This window comes from Protopterus annectens, chromosome 4.part1 (assembly GCF_019279795.1).
Source record: "Protopterus annectens isolate FY-2018-M chromosome 4.part1, PAN1.0, whole genome shotgun sequence".
Taxonomy (NCBI): domain Eukaryota; kingdom Metazoa; phylum Chordata; order Ceratodontiformes; family Protopteridae; genus Protopterus; species Protopterus annectens.
The window spans coordinates 835454020-835471280 of NC_056734.1; the positions used below are offsets into that span (position 1 = coordinate 835454020).

A 17261-nucleotide genomic window follows, 5' to 3' on the forward strand; every position below is an offset into this window, starting at 1 on the left:
ATACTAGATAACTGAAGTGGTTGGGTATGATAAATAGCTCTACTTGATTTGTAGTCATCGCACTTTCACTGAACTTGCTTAAGAGATCACTGTTCAGAACATTTATAATATTATTGTTATTTTTTTTTTCTTGAATGCATAACTCACTGGAAAGTAAATTCCATAAGATTGGTACAAGATTTTTAGAAGGCTGTTTGCGGTGTTCTTTCATTACTAGCTTTATACGAAGGGCATAATGTGTGGAATGTAAATTTTTATTTTTTCAGTTAGTGTGGTTTATAATTGCATGCATCTTGTACAAAAAAAGATTGTTGCAGAAAATCTAGACTTACTGAATCCGTTGTGCTCCTCATATGAATGTTACTTCTCCAGCAGTTTAAAGCTGTTTTAACTGCAGGGGAGTTCCATAATGCAACAACATACTAAGTTCTGTCACATAACCCTGTAAGCTGCTAGAACTGTCCAAGGTTACCTGTTAGAGTATTTAAAATGGGAAAGCTCTCCCCCATCTTTTCTGGCCTTAACACCATTTTCCATGCCCATTTAATTGTAGAATCTGTGGGACTCGCTCTTCCAGCCAAAACGAGACATCCAGTGCCAACTGTTTTACTCAGTGCTGCCACTTGTAGGCCAGGCAGAGATTGACATAGTCTTGTAAGACTCAGAATAGAGTGACATAGCTGTTAGATACTTTATAGTTTAGGAGCTCATAAACATGATATTTTTCAGTGTGGATTTTCTTGTTGGATCATATGCTTGGATAGATACATGCCAGAGGTGATATTGTATTCTATTGGGACCTGATAGGGGAAGAGAAGAGTAGAGTTGGAAAGTAACTTTTTTGGACCTGGTGGATATGCCTTTATTAATTGAGTTACGTAGAAGGATTTCGTTATAACTGTTGGTATGTGGTAGTTGATGGAAAGTTCATTGTAATGGAGGCATCATGTTGATCTGCCAGAAAAACTTTCCGTAAATTTAAATTCACGAACAAAAAAACTGCCAAAACAACTGTCATCAAATCTGAGGCAAGTTTTTGTTTGCTTTTGCACCTATGTACCTACTTCAAGCTCATACAACAGAAGAGGAGAAAAGACAGAACTGCCCTGTTGCCAAAAGTTGCTTTATCACTTTTTTTGCTTTGGTCTTTTAGCATTCACTAGGAATGCTGTGTCTAATGACAGGATGTGTTCTGAGGGGGTGTCATTTATGTGGTAGAAGTAGGAGTGTACTTGCTGCCCAAGGAGTGCAGTACACCGTTTTGTGTATTAAGCTTTAGTCCATGGTCCTGATATATGAATTTGATTTGGTGAGGCCCTGTTAAAGATACCATGTGTTGAGACCGAGGTTGCAGTTGTCAGCAGACTTTGATCTGCTAGAGACCAATGATGTTGACAGCTTTGGCATCAGAAAAATGTATGCCAAAGAGAAGTAGTTACAGAATGGAGCCATGGAGGCAGCACTAATGGCTGCCCTTTTGGAGGGGGAGACATTATTAGTGGCTGCCCTTTTGGAGGGGGAGACATTGTTAGTGGCTGCTGTTTTTGGAGGGCACTGCTGGTGGCTGCCCTTTTGGGGTGGGACACTGCTAGTGGCCCCCCTTTTGGGGTGGGACACTGCTAGTGGCCCCCCTTTTGGGGTGGGACACTGCTAGTGGCCCCCCTTTTGGGGTGGGACACTGCTAGTGGCTGCCCTTTTTAGGAGGAAGTGACACCATCCCTGTTTGTGTTTTGTCTTTTAACCAGTTTTCTAACTAACAGTTTATGTAAGGGTTTATTTTTAGCTGTGTTGGTTTATTAATAATGGCAGAGTGTGGAACAGTATTGAAAGTCTTGGCTCTGTGTAGGTGGGTGTGATGTGTGCAGATTAGCCTTCATTCTTTGTTTCTGTGACTTAATAAAGTCACTTGGATTAAGTAGGCAGGCTGTGCTGTTAGCAAAGCCAGACTGGTTTGGGTCAATGGGTCGTGATCTTACTATATCCTTATTTATGAATTCCTTTATGATGTGTTCTATTACTTTACAAAAGAGACTGGAGAGGGTAATTTCTGTAGTTCCCATTGTCAGTACTAGGGCCACCAGTGTGGATGAGTAGTAGTACAGCAGTTGTTCTTCAAGCTTCAGGTACATAACCAGTGGAGAGAGTTTGTGAGGCAGTGCCTTATACCAGCAGGTAAACAGGAATGATGCCAATTATTGGGCAAGTTGTTGAAGTCTATTTTTTTCCTGTATTTTGGCATCATTTGCAGTGATGGTAGGACACTGCTCAAGACTAGTTGCTTACCAGCTTCAGAAATATGCGCAAAGGGTTCAGTTATGTCTGTCTTTATTTCTGTACTGGAGTGTTGACTGTCATTCAGTGTCACAGTCTTGAAAGTTACAAGCTATAGCAGTGGTATTTTGATGTGATGTGGAAGACTAACACAGACTAGGTGAACATGGACACAGTATAACAATAAACTACCCAATAAGAAATGACACAACTTACAGGTGTCAGTGCCACAAACAACAAAAACAGTTCTAAATGAGTAAAACTGTGACACAAATACAGTAGTCACTGATTAATAGATTACTGCTGTTAACAGTATACACAGGCTAAGTAGAAGATCCCATGATTAGTGTTAAAGCTGCACTCAGTAAGTGCCAAATATCTCAGCTTCTCCTTTACATGCCAAATCTTCTTGTACATTTCAGAATACAAGTGTTTACACACTATATGCAGTATCTTTTTAAACATTACCTTATCAGTCCGTGATGTGGTCCTTCGGTTTCATGTCAACAAAAAAAAAAAAATTCTTACCTTAAGCTGGTTTCCTTAGCAGAGACAAAACATTTTTCATGATGAACTTGATTTGGGACCTTCTGGCTGTTTGTTTCAACCTGTGTAGTTTTCAGAAAGTCACGAATGTGAAATAGAACTCGAGGTGTCGAAACTAATATAATTCTTGTTGCAGACACTAGGACTTGTCAACATGTAAAACTTTCACATGCTGCTGACATTACTTGCATCCCATCATGTATAGGATGTGGATAGAGGGACAGGTTCCACAATCCCAGCCACCTCCTTTAATTACTATTGAACAACTTCTGTCAACCCTCTCAAAAGCTGAGAACACCTCATCTTTGGGTACTGATAATGTTCTGGTTTGCTAATTTAGTGTCATATAGGGCCTATCTAAACCTTTATTCAACCTCTTTAATCTATGACTCTCCACTGATTTTATTTTATTTTTGTTAACCGGGAGGGTCCGACTGGACACAGGTCCATTTTCAGCGGAGGCCTGAGGAGAAAAGCTCCATATTACAATAATAGATTAATACAATACAAAGCAATTAATGAAATTTAAAGTAGGACAGAGGAACATTACATGGCATGTGATAACTATAGTAGAATGTACAATTAGTATAGGCGAGGAGAGATTAACCCCTCCCCTACAATTTTTTTTTTCACTTCACATTCACAAAAACATTAATAAATTTACAGTCACAATACATTTATGCTTTAGTATAACTGAGAAGTAAATAAATGCCCATAGTGGCATAACTAAAATATACGTATAGGTAGGATGAGAGTAAGAGGAGCTCTGTTAGGTATTATATTATTCTTGGATACAGATAGAGCATTTATCAGGTAAGGAATATAGTACAGAACAGTACCAGTGTTGTTTTTTTCTGCTGTTAGATTGGTGATATGTTTGGATGAATATGCAAGGATACATTGATTACATTGATACATTGATGATTACATTCCAAAAGCCTGGAAAATAGCCATTGTAATGCCATTATGCAAGGGTGGCCCAGCTACAGACTCTGGTAACTATAGACCTATTAAGTTTACTCGTATGTAAAGCCATAGAGGTGTATTATCTCAGACCTCATTAATGTGAATATTACAAGTCTTTTAATCGTGGACCTTCATCATTGTGCCTTATCAAAGGATGGTCAAGTCTCGTTATTTTCATTAATTTCTTTGAAAAAAAATAACAAAAGCAGTGAATTTCTGTTATGTAGTGCATAAGTCATATGGTCATAAAGGCCTTTGGTACTATTCCCCATGCAGGCAATAGTGGCAGACTTGTAAATCTGAATATAAATCTTTGTTATACAGACAATGTCTAATTTGTAGTCTGACAGAACCCATGTGTTTAGAGCCACAAGCCACTTTTGAAAGGCAAAAAGTTACTAGTGGTGTTCCTCAAGGCTCAAGTGTTGGGTCCTCTCCTATTTGGCATAGTTTTCTCAGGCCTTGAGGCCAACACTCCTGACCTACTGTTTGCTGATGACAGTAAATTGGGTGTTATTTGATCTTCACTGACTTAACTTGGTCTAACCCATTTTGAAGTAAATCTAACAGTTGGTAAAAGGAGAACGTCCTCTGTCCTCAAATTAAATGTTACCAAAATGAGTTATGCTATAGTTTTTAAACACAACACATTATAAACAGCAAATTAAATGAAAGAGACTGCAGCACGGCTCATAAAACCATAAAAATTTTCAATACATAGAGTAAGCAAGTGCTTATTCGTCTACAAAGGACCCTGCATCAGACCATAAATAATACAACAAAGTTACTCAATTTATATACATTCAGTTACAAAGTAACTGCTAAATGTATTTAAAAAGATCATGTGACCTCAAATGAGGCTTTAAAAAGACAGTTTCATTTTAAACCAAAGCCCTTGCCAGATTGTAAAACAATAATCCCATCTCATTTCTATCTCCTCACTTTTTTTTTATTTCTAAAGTCACCAAGTCTCAAACTATCTTTTCCAAGTTGTAAAAGTATGCCTAAACCCTTCTTTTATATTGTGCTTAGCTAATGCATTATTCTCCTCCCCTCTATGGATGTCAGATAAATGCTGACGGATACGTTCTCTAAGAGAGTGATTTTTTCCAACAAAATGTGGGACAAACTCTGCATTTCGATAAGTAAACTAAATTTCTTCAAAGCAATCTGCATAGTGGGAGAACTTCTAAACTGTCTTTATGGTAGGGTAAATAAAAATATTACAATTTTCTATAAAAGTGCAAACACTACAAGATCTGCAGTTAAAAGTACCTAATCGCTGTGAGTTAAAGTAGTCCCATTGCTGTCCTTATAGCAAAGGAGCCATTTCAAAGACTTCCTATTCCTAAAACAGAACTTCAGTTCTGTACCTACAATATTCACAATCATCTCATCTGTTGCAAGGACGTGCCAGTTTCTCTTCATAACATCACAAATGTGACTCTTCAAAGAGTAGGACAATAGTATCCTAAATTCCCCAGATCTAAACCTCTGACTGGCCACATTTATATACATCTACTGTCTCAGAAATATGGACAACCCATTCCCTCCCTATCTGTGCTGTCAGTAGTTAAAAACAGATCATGTTCATCTCCAGGATAACCTCTAGATAAGAATTCAGAACTCAAAGTAGAGGTAGCTGCTTGAAAGGACTGATTCTCACTGCTAAGCCTAGATACTTGCATGACCGGTCCTTTCATAACATTTTTACAGATATGAGAGGAGATGCATGCTGTTCCTATGCAACCGGCTATTTTGTTCTACATGATTTCCTTTACATACTACTACTTATTGTAAAATCTGGATTTTTCACTAGCCGGAGATCTAGAAACTCTATCTCATATTGCAAATGAATCATAGTAAAACACACAGAGGTGGTGGAATTCAAAAACTTAAAAAAAAAAAAAAAAAAAAAAAAAAAAGTAATTAGGCAAATCAACTGGACCTACCTATAACAAAAAATATGTATTTGACAAAATGCCTAAACATTGTAGATGCCACAGATAGAAAAAGGTGTGTAGAATTCTTTTTTAACATCTTTATTAATTTATCAAGTAAGACAGGCTTACATTCAACAATAGAAAAGAAAAAAACAATATTAACCTTTTTCATTTACATGGCATATGTTTTCTTTCTTTGTAACAATTGTCATTACTTAAATTACTCCATACATGTTTTCCCTTAAACCTCAGTCCTCCAGAACATTATTATGCATGTATTATTCCCACAAATTGAATTTATTTCCAAGAAATTTGCTCCTTCCCTTTTCTAAAGGCCCCACCTCCAGTTGTTTTACCTATTTCACAATATGCAGTACTTCAGTTACAATTGGTTTATATTTTGATTTCCATTTTCTAGTAATTGCTTTTTCTGGCAGCCAACAGCATTGAACTTTGTAAGATCTTTCAGATCCTGTGCCCAGCTCAAAAGAATCATTTCCTTAGTTACAACCATTTGCTCCCTCAGTATTTCTGAAGCAGTATTCTCTAGAAAATTTTCTGCCAACATGACAGTTTTTTGGAAGTGTAACATTTCGCTCTTTCCCATCATGCCTCCAGCATTCTCTGAAGTCTACTTGGGATTTAAAATGCCTGTGCAAATGCTTCCAAGCAATAATCCTTAACCTCCTGGACTTTGTTGAATACTTAGGAGCCACATAGATGTTCTCCCATTATTCCTTTGTAAATTGTAATTTCAGTCCCTCTTCCTAATCTTTTCCAACCTCCTACAATTGCTTCTTATAGTTATCATGCATTATTTTGTATAAGTTCATAGGTGTGTCCTGGGCTAACAACTGCAAGGCCCTTTTTAAGCCTAGCCATGCATCACAAATCTCTGATAAGTTCTGGTACCCTAGATAAGTATAAGCAGGGGCCTGGGAGATGAACCATTTACAGGCTGCCTGTGTTCATTAAAGAGATGGGTACCAAACCAGGGTTGAATTTCTTGATGTTCATCGTGTTTCACTGTTGCAGTCATGACTGTAGGGTTCTCCCCTGCCAGCAGGCAGCCCTCGGTCGGCCAGAATCCCAAAGTCTGGGTCCGGCGTCGCCTGTTCAACCATGCTCCCTGATGTCAGAGCGCCAGGAGTATAATGCTGACAGCCGACGCCATCTTCTCCAGTCTTTCTTGCCGTGCAGTGATAGCAGTTCGCAAGTGCCGGTCGGTTGACTCCTGAAAAATTTTTCTATATACTTCGGTGCGATGACTTTCTTCTCCACTCAAAGCTAAGTACCCTGTTGGGGAAACTTTTTTCTTGCTCCACTCCGATGTCATAAAAAGTTAATAATTGTATTTCTTGTGGGAAGCAAATACCTCATAAGGATTTTCATTCTTACTGTATTCCTTGCTTAGGCCCTGACCACGGCGTAGCTAGTTGTCGGTTTTGTGCTAGATTCAATCAACCTACAATTAAGCGAAGGTACGATTTTGCTTTTCATTACTTCAGTAGGCGCTTTAACTACAAAATGTTGTCGGATACGGTTCCGGCTACCGGAGTTCACAAACGTCGCAAGGATAAAGATAGGCCTCCGAGGTCCAAATCTGATGATAGCGCACATGCGGAGCCAGCTTCAGGTTCAGCCGTCATCAGTGAGGCGCTTTTGCAGCCCCTGTCGTCGGCCATTTCAGAACCAACGGCCGAAACGGACTCTCATGAGGAGCCAACCAGGCCTTTAAATATTTCTGTTGCAGGACCTTCGGACACTGCTCCTTCGGATGGGTCCGGAGCCGCTGTGCAGGTACCAGCTTCCGAAGGGGTTTTCTGGCCTACTCAGCTTCTAGTAAAGGCAAAGCCAAAGACAAAGGCAAAGACTCCTTCTAAATAAAAGACTTCAACACAGGCCTCTTCTGAACCGGCTCCCAAGTCACAGAAACAGTTACTCAAGATGGCGGAGGATTTACTTACTATGATTAGGGGTTCACATCCCCCTCCAGACAAAAGACCAAGGCAGGATGTTTGTTATGATTCCTCTCATCAGGCTTCTTTTTCCTCAGTTTCTTCTTCTGATCAGGAATATTCTTTCCCTCCTTATGAGGATTCTGATGCTGAAGAATCCATTCCTTCAGCTTCTCCTCCTGAGGATTTCTCTTTTGGGGAAACTTTGCATGAAATGAGGGAACATTTCCACTGGGGAGGGCAGGAGTATTCGGAATCCAAGAAAAGACTGAGGGATTTTCTTCTGCTTCCCCAACATAGACCCCTGGCTATTCCTCCTGTTTTGGATATTGTGGATGATGCCTTTTCGGAGGCTAACTTAACCCCTGACTCTTTTCCTCCTGCTCCTGTTAAGCCTGATAGATATTACAGGGTTCCTGATTCCCATCAGTTTTTATACAAGAACCCTACTGCTGACCCTGAAACCATTTCTCAGGGTCCTAAGGGAGTTAAGGCCGCTTCTGCCAAAAATCCCATTCCTACTGAAAAGGATTCTCGATCCTTAGAAAGATGGGGTAAAAAGGTGTACACTTCTGCTACTTTGTCCATTAGGGCTTTAAACTGTCAGTTTCATATGCTTAAATACCAGCAATTTCTCTTGTCTGTCTTAAAACAAAAGTTTACTTCCATTTCTGCCTGTGCAGATGATAAGGAATTACATGACTTATTGCATGCCACTGAACAGGTTGGGAAGCATGATTTACACTGTGGATTTGATGCCTTGGAGGCTTTTTAGGGCTGCGGCCTCTGGCACAGTCATTAGAAGACATGCATGGCTAAAGGAACAAAATTTACCTGAACAAGTAAAGGCTAAATTATTGGATGCTCCTGTTCAGCATAATGTTTTGTTTGGATCTAAAGCTGAAGAGGTGATTAAAAAGATGGAGGATAAGGTGAAATCCATGCAAACAGTTAAAGATTTCTTACAAGTACAGCCACCTAGATTTAGCAGGAATTGGCCTTCAAAAAATTGGTCCTTTCCCTCTTCAGACAGGCCTCAGAGGGGTAGATATAGATGCTCCAGAGGGAGGCCTCAAACACAAGCTGCTTATAGACCAAGACAGTGGACTGCTTCCACCCCTAGGGGAGGAGAGGACAGGTCACAATCTCAACGGAAACAAACTCAATGACTCCCTCTGTTGGGCTACAGGAACGTCTTGCCTGGAAGCCCCTCTCGGAGGAAAACTCTCTCTTTTTATCAAAATTGGACTCAAATAACCCAAGACAAATGGGTTTTGGATGTGATTTTAAGAGGTTACAAATTCCATTTTCATACCTTGCCAAGGCCAAGCGGATGGCCAGACCTTCCAAAACAATGGACGGAGGCCTTAAACCAGGTGGAAGCTCTTTTGGCTATGAATGCCATAGAACTGGTTCCTCTTTCAGAGATGGGAAAAGGTTTTTACTCAAGGCTCTTTCTAGTCCCAAGGAAGCAAAACTCATGGAGACCCATTCTGGATCTGTCGGTCTTGAACACCTTTCTAGAGATTCCAAAATTCAAGATGCTTACTCTACAGCAGCTACTTCCAGTGCTGTCCAAAGATGCATGGATGGTAACTTTGGATTTAAAGGAGGCATATTTACACATTCCCATCAGGCAGGATCGCAGAAAATACCTCAGGTTCAAGGCCGGATCGAGGCACTTTCAATTCTCTGTGCTGCCCTTTGGATTGTCTACTGCACCCAGGGTCTTCACCAAATGCCTGGCTCCAGTAGTAGCTTACTGCAGACTCAAGGGAATTCAAATTTACCCTTATCTGGATGATTGTCTAATTCAGGCAGACAGCAAGGATGTCTTACTCCAGCATCTAGAATTTGTACAGAACCTCCTCAAGTTCCTGGGATTCTCTGTAAACATAAAAAAGTCAAATTTGACACCATCACAACAGATAACTTTTCTGGGTGCACTTCTAAACACTACAACCCAGATGGCATTTCTGACATCCGAAAAACAATTACAGCTGGCTTCAACTTTCAAAACCTAGGCAACTCTAACTCAACTATCTGCAAGGAAATTCCTGCAGGCTTTGGGTTACATGGCCTCCTGCATCCTTCTCGTACCATATGCAAGACTACACATGAGGAAAATACAGTGGTACCTAAAAAGTGTATGGTCTCAGCATTGCCACAGTTTAGACATACTGATCTTCGTCCTTCCTTGCCTTCAAAAGGAATTTCTTTGGTGGTCCAGGGCTTGTGCTCTAAACAAAGGGAAACCCTTTTGTCTGCCTCCTGCCACTCAGATTCTAACCATGGACACCTCGGATTATGCTTGGGGAGCCCATTTTCAGGGCAATTGTCTGCAGGACCTTTGGACAAAGGATCAGAAGCACCTGCATATCAATTTAAAGGAAATGTTAGCCGTTCAGAAAGCTTTATTGGCCTTCAGGAATCTTTTACAACCAGGACAACTACTAATACGGACAGACAACACCACAGTTATGTGGTACATAAACAAGCAAGGGGGATCTCATTTCTACCCCCTATGCAGACTAGCCATGGATCTATGGCACACAGCTCTAGCTTGCAATCTGGATCTTCAAGCTCAGTTTCTACCAGGGAAACAAAACCTCCTGGCAGACAGTCTGAGCAGAAACCTTTCGGATCCACACGAGTGGATGCTGGACACCAAAATATTCAGGATGATAACAGCAGTCTGGGGATGTCCTCACATAGACCTCTTTGCATCCCATCTCAATCATCAACTATAGAATTTTTGCACCAGGACTTTCCACAGAGAAGCTTGGAAAGTGGATGCCCTGTCATTCAGTTGGAGGAACCTCTCTGGATATGCCTTTCCACCACTTCCTCTTCTTCCACGGGTTTTATTGAAGATAAAACAGGACAAGCCCAAGATGATAATCTTGCTGGCTCCAAATTGGCCTCGGCAGTTTTGGTATCCAACTCTAAAAAACCTATGTCTGGAGCCCCCTTGGGTTTTACCTCCGTCTCCGACCCTTCTGTCCCAGCATCAGGGTCAGGTTCTACACTCTCATGTCAGAACTCTCAGCCTGGCGGCCTGGTTAATCCAGGGCCTTTGATTTCTTCTTTACTGCCCAAGCAGGTTATGGATGTCATTTTAGAAGCCAGACGTCCTAGCACTAGAAAATCTTATGCAGGAAAATGGAAAAGATTTTGTTCCTGGATGCAGGCTCAGGATTCTGATCCTCTTCTTCCTAACATTACTTTAATTTTACTTTACTTGACAGATCTCTTACATAAGGGTCTCTCTTTTTCTTCCATTAAGATACATGCCCCTGCTATTTCTGCTCATTATAATACGGACCCTCCCATCTTTTCCCACCAGCTCATGAGACAGTTTCTCAGAGGAGCTAAGAACTTAAGACCTCCTAGATCTCCTCCCATTCCTGCTTGGGATCTTAACTATGTTTTGGAAAAACTAACCTTGCCTCCTTTTGAGCCTGCTGCCTCTTCGGACATCAAGTTTTTATCTTGGAAGACAGCTATTCTGTTAGCCCTAACCTCTGCCAGGAGAGTTTCAGAGTTACAAGCTCTTATGGCTGTGGAACCTTATATTATTTTTCATCAAGACAGGGTATCTCTGAGGATAAATCCTACCTTCATGCCTAAGGTGGTTTCCAAAGTGGCTTTAAATCAAACTATCCACATGCCAACCTTTTTCCCCTCTCCTCAAAATAAAGGGGAAAGGATCTTACATTCCTTGGATGTACACAGACAACTATGTTTTTACCTGAACAGAACCAAGGACATCAGAAAATCAGAACAATTGTTTTTTCTTATGCTTCAAGTTCCCAAGGTAAAGCCATTTCAAAACAGACTATTTCTAAATGGATTGCTCATGGAATCAGATTTTGTTATTCTCACCATGGAAAGCAAATCCCAGGGAGTATATGGACTCATTCCACCAGAGCTGCTGCCACTTCTGCAGCCTTTCTCAGGGGAGTTCCTACCAAGGACATTTTGGAAGCTGCAACTTGGAGTTCAGTGCATACTTTTTCTAAGCACTACAATCTACCTCTCTACTCTTAAGTCTAGGGCAGGCTTTGCCTCTGCAGTCTTGCAGGGCCTTTTAGCCACCCCTTCCTGTTTATGACCACCTCCTTTTCTTTCAGCTTTGGGATTCTACCCTACAGTCATGACTGCAATAGTGAAACACAATGAACATAGTACAGTTGTGTACACCTACCATAAATGTAGATGTTTGAGTGTCTTCACTGTTGCAGTCTGGGTTTCCCTCCCTCCTGTCCCCTCTTATTTTTACTTTTGTGTATTTCCTTTTTTCACCATTCTTCTGAGGTGTATTTGCAAAGGTTATGGGACCTTTTTCATTTTGGGACTCCTGACATCTGGGGAAAGAAAAACTGGAGAAGATGGCATCGGCTGTCAATTTTATACTCCTGGCGCTCTGACGTCAGGGAGCATGGTTGAACAGCCGACGCCGGACCCAGACTTTGGGATTCTGGCCGACCGAGGCCTGCCTGCCAGCAGGGGAGAATCCTACAGTCATGACTGCAACAGTGAAGACACTCTAACATCTACATTTATGGTAGGTGTACACAACTGTACTTTCCCCATTCAGTTGTCCAAGTTGCACTTGAATTGGGTTACAGAGAAACTCTGCTTTACATGGATGCAGAGTCTATTCCAGAGAAAAGGGTAGTCAACGGGGTAAATACCAGTCTCTCCAGCAGGTCCTACCACACTAATCCCTTTTCTCAACAGTCCCTGGTAGGGAAGGTGGTCTCTAACTTGCAGTTCAAACGTCTGCTTGGCCTTATCTCAGTTGGTTGTCTTTCTCTCTCCAGCTATGTATTCCTAGTATCTTGGCTCTTTTGCTGATTGCCTCCAGTAAATTCCAGCTCCCTCTGGCATATTTTCTATATCACTAGTTGCACTCATCCATATTGGCAAAATCTCTCTTCTACATTCACATGGCTGACTTCTTACAATACTTTCTGCTGTTTTATGAATATAATATTCTCTGTATGGTTGTCATTCTCCTTAAGGATCTACATCCCAAATCCTACTTTCTTTTTCTAGAACTTCTCCATTTCGTCATCATCATCCCTTTCCATTTTTATGTATAACTTTATGTTTTATATTATTTCAGCCTTAAATGCCCAGCACTAAACTATCCTTTCAAATCAGGTAATATAAAACAACCTTGTTTTATGGGGAGAATTAACTTGTCTGCTTAACTTTTGCCCTTTTCACCTCCCAAATTTATTATCTGCAACATTTCCTCTGGTTGATAAAAATATACCTAGTCTGTATGTAAAACTTGAGACTAAAAATGTGTTCACTGTTTTTGTCTTCTATCCATATTTATTATCAAGAGCTTGCAGTTTCTCAATTTTTATATTTATTTTTGTTTAGACTTTTCCTACATACTCTTGGCTGCCATTATACATATGGATATTGCTGAACCAATTCATATGTGGATACTTACTTTACTGCTATAGCTTTTGTTTTTATTTTATTAATTTTATATCCCAAAAAGTTTGAAACTATCTCAAAATGTTCCACAGTACTTTCTGGATTTATTAAGTACAGATGTAATATTTGCAAATAAAGCTAACTGTTCATAATTACCATACCTATGATACTTGTGAATATGTGAATTTATTTTCTTTGTCAGTGGCTGTAAGTGTGAATTAAATAGCAAAGGGGAAAGAGGGCACCTCTGCCTGGTTCCTGTGTTTAAGCACAACTTGTTGGAAAAGAGTCCTTCCACCTTCATTTTTGCTTCTGATCCTTCATAGGTGTGTACTAGGCTAATGGTTCTGGAGCCTTTACAAGCACAGCCCATAGGGTTACCCTGGCATTGTGCCACCCAACCTTGGTTTCCAGTACCTCTGTCAAGTTGAGCCACTGGAATGATCCCCGGGGTTAATTTTCTATTTCCCATCCACTCATCAAAATTCCTCTTGAAGAGGGTCAGTGAGGTGCTCTGTTTGACATGTATGGGAAGTCTATTCCATAGCATGGGCAGTTTCTGGGTTATGAACCTATCCCTCCAGCACGTTATGTTGATTGTAGTAATGAGGTTGAGGTCTCTGGAGCTTCTACTGCAGAGGGATTGGAATTTCTTTAGATGTAGCATTTCTAACAGAGTTAAGTCAGTCATGGCTTTGTAAGTCGAGCAGAGATCAAGTAGGCGATATAAGACTGAGAATAGTTGGAATTTTTGAGTCTGTCCATATAGGACAAGTGTTTAAGGTCTAGGATCCTCTTTGTGAGGTAGTTTTGTGGCCTCTCCAGTTGTTGCAGGTGTCTAGTGAGGTACATGCCAAATGAGGCATTGTAGTAGATGATTGGCCTAATGATGGAAGAGTAGAAGGAGACAATGACCTCTTTCTTCCTGGATGCAAAATCCTTAGTAATGAGATGTGCAGTGTAGAAGGATTTTCTGACCACAGTGGCAATGTCGTTGTTAGAAGAGAGGTTGCAGTCAACCTATGTTCCCAGATCTCTTATAACACCTTCATTGTTTAGTGGACTACCATCGATGTGGCAATTCATGGGAACCGGGTTTTTCCCAAAGGAGATGACATATTTTTTGGCATTGAGCTTAAGGCCATGGTTCTGACAGTAGTTGTTGGTCTCAGTGAGGCATTTCTGTAGGATGTCAACATCACTTGGAGAGTTAATAATAGCTCCCAACTTGCAATTGTCTGCGAACTTTATCAGACAGTCCCTTTTTTGGCGTGGACTTCAGAGAAGTACATACCAAACAGGAGAGGACCCAGAACTGAACCCTGTGGGACCCCACTCATGACTGGTCGGCAGCCTGACTTGGAGTTGGCTACTTTCACACTGTGGATTCTGTCTGTGAGCCAGTTTGCAAGCCACCTAGTGATATAGGGGTTGATACCTAGCTTAGTGAGTTTTTCTATGATTCCTGAGTGGGGAATGGTATCAAAGGCCTTGGCCAGATCCAGGTAGGTTGTATGAATCACCTTGCCTTCATCCATAGCTCTGGTGACTGACTCAAAGAAGTCAACCAAGTTGAGCAGGCATGATCTACCCTTCACAAAACAAACTGTGTGGGGTCCAGAGTTTGGAGATTCCCTATATCCTTGTTTATTAGGTCCATGATGATGCGTTCCATAGCTTTGCATGTCAGACTCGTCAGGCTAATGGGGCAATAGTTCCCAGGGTCTGTAGTCGCTCCTCCTTTGTGGAGAGAGATGATTGTAGCAGTGAAGCATTTGGTAGGGACAAAGCCTTAGGTGGGGCTGTGATTGAACAAGGCACACAGATGAGGTACCAGTTCACTCTGTTGTTCATGTAGAACACAGCCAGGGATATTGTCAGGTCCCATAGAAGCTGTGTTCTTGGCCTTGGACAGTGCTGTTTTAACCTGTGCAGCAGTAATACTGGGTGCCTGGGAATCTATTGGTGTTGTGATTGGTCCTTTGGGGGGGGGGGGGTAAATTTGGCACTGCATCTGTATATTCTTCAGTTATCTCCAGTTATCCCTGTTATTTTATCAGGGAAAGCAAATGCTTCCATTGTCCTACTCGTAAAATCCCACTTAACTCTGCTGAATGCTCACTCTGTGTCTCTCTCTCTCTGTCTCTCTGCATCAAGACCCACCAACAATAGTAATATTTTCTTAACAGTCTGCTTCCATATGGATCATTATTGCTCTATTATTGTCAAATGTTTGACTCTCTTCAAAAAAAAAAAAAAAAAAAAAAAAAAGCAAACATTGAGCCATATCAGTCAATTTTGGCAACACCTTTGGCATTCTGATTATGAAGCTAGGTCTGAAGGTTCTTTACATTTTTTTGGTAACACAACCACTACAACTTTCTTCCAACATGCTGGCACTTTCTTTAAAATACTGTTAAACAAAGCCTTGTCTGTCTTTATCACTTTCTTCTCTCCTAAGTTCCTAACTTCCACAAGAATGCAATCTGTTTCTGGAGATGTCCCTGTTGGCTAATATAGAGCTCCATTTTTTATCTCATCTCTTCCTGTATTGACATTAAACACTGAGCCGCATCTTCTTCTAACTTTACCATAATAAAGTCCTACATAAATAATTCAATTTGCTACTTTATTTGGTTTCCACATTCCTCTGCTATATACAAATGTTCATAAAATGTATGAAATATCTCTAATACTTGTTTAACATCCCTAGTTATTGTTGGCATATGGTCTATAAGTTTGGTGACAATGCTTTCTACTTTCTGTGGCCTAAAGTCATTGTGCTGAAAGTTTTTGCTCTGTAACAAAAGCTGTCATCTGATATAGTGCATGATTATAAAGATGAAGTGTACATTTCTGACTCTTCCCATAATGGTGTTAAGACTTGTCTCACAATCCATTACTCTTAACTCATTACATCTAAGTGGCACCTCAAGGTGCATCTGCAGTTAACCCCTACTGACACTTCTAGGCATCAAATATTGCTTGTTCATAATTATATCAATAATTCCAAAACCATGCTATGTACAGCCTTTTAAAAGATTTCGTCTTAAAGCTTACACAATGATAGACTCAGCTGCTGCATTAATATTTTACCTCTGTCTAGTCAGGTAAATAGATATTAACTGTTGTTTTTTATTATATTAATTTTATATAGATATAATTTTCACATTTTTCTAAATATCTCAACAATGAAGTAACAGACAGAACTCCTGGTTCTGTCAAAAGGCTTAGGCTCCGCCCACTGGAAGTTACAGTGCAAACTTCCTGAGCTCCATTGGAGTGAATGAGTTAAACCCATTTTACCACCGGCGGTTCATTCTGAGACCATGGGCTTCTGAATCCGACTTTAGAATTCCCAGATGTCATTCTTCCTCTTCTAAAGGGCAATACATTTGTCCGTGTTCCCTGGTGAATTACAGGAGGATGTGGGAAGCTTTTTTTCCTAAGTCCAATTTTTTTTGTAGTTCTGGGTTTCTACTTACAGTGGATGGGAGTTTCAAAGCACTTTTGTAGTTGGTCATTATGGATCTTATTCTGAATCATATTTCATGGGGATCACTGAGCCTCAATTCTTTCAAGGCAGTCCTTCAATTCCTGCATCAGTTATGTCCATCTGACAGTCCATGTCATTGACCTCCACTGCCTCAAGTTGACACTGCAGCCTGCAAAGGTGGCCTTGACCTCAACCTCCTCAGGGACTATCTCTATCTTGGTGACTTTTCAGCACTTGACAGTGGTCTTTTTCACCTCATTTGTGGCACTAGAGGCTATTGGGCCTTAGGAACTATGAGCTGGCATCAATATTTGGGTAAGCCTTCTCAAAATTAGGGTCAGGGTTGTCCTCACCAGTTCCAGTGTATGGTCTTTTTCCTCCCTGGTACAAGGAGAAGCACTTGGCCTCCTCTGCAAAGTTTCTGTCCCTGGACATATGAGAATTCAGAGGTTAACTTCCCTTGCCTGCCTCCAATGATCCTAATTTTGGGGATTTATTAGCGCTTACAAAGGTTAAAATGAATTTGCCACAAGACACCCCCACAAATTCAGAATGCATCCTTGGTAGGCCGCCTTCTCACAAAGACTTGCATCCTTACTGGTTCTACTAGTGGATGAAATGATT

The 17261-nt window shown here is 40.7% G+C and overlaps 1 protein-coding gene across 1 annotated transcript in view; it reads left to right on the plus strand.

Annotated features, from left to right (window-relative positions):
* The window catches only part of WDR24 (WD repeat domain 24), a 640974-nt gene that overhangs the window by 42264 nt on the left and 581449 nt on the right, over positions 1 to 17261 (plus strand). The gene's annotated exons all lie outside the window — the stretch shown is intronic.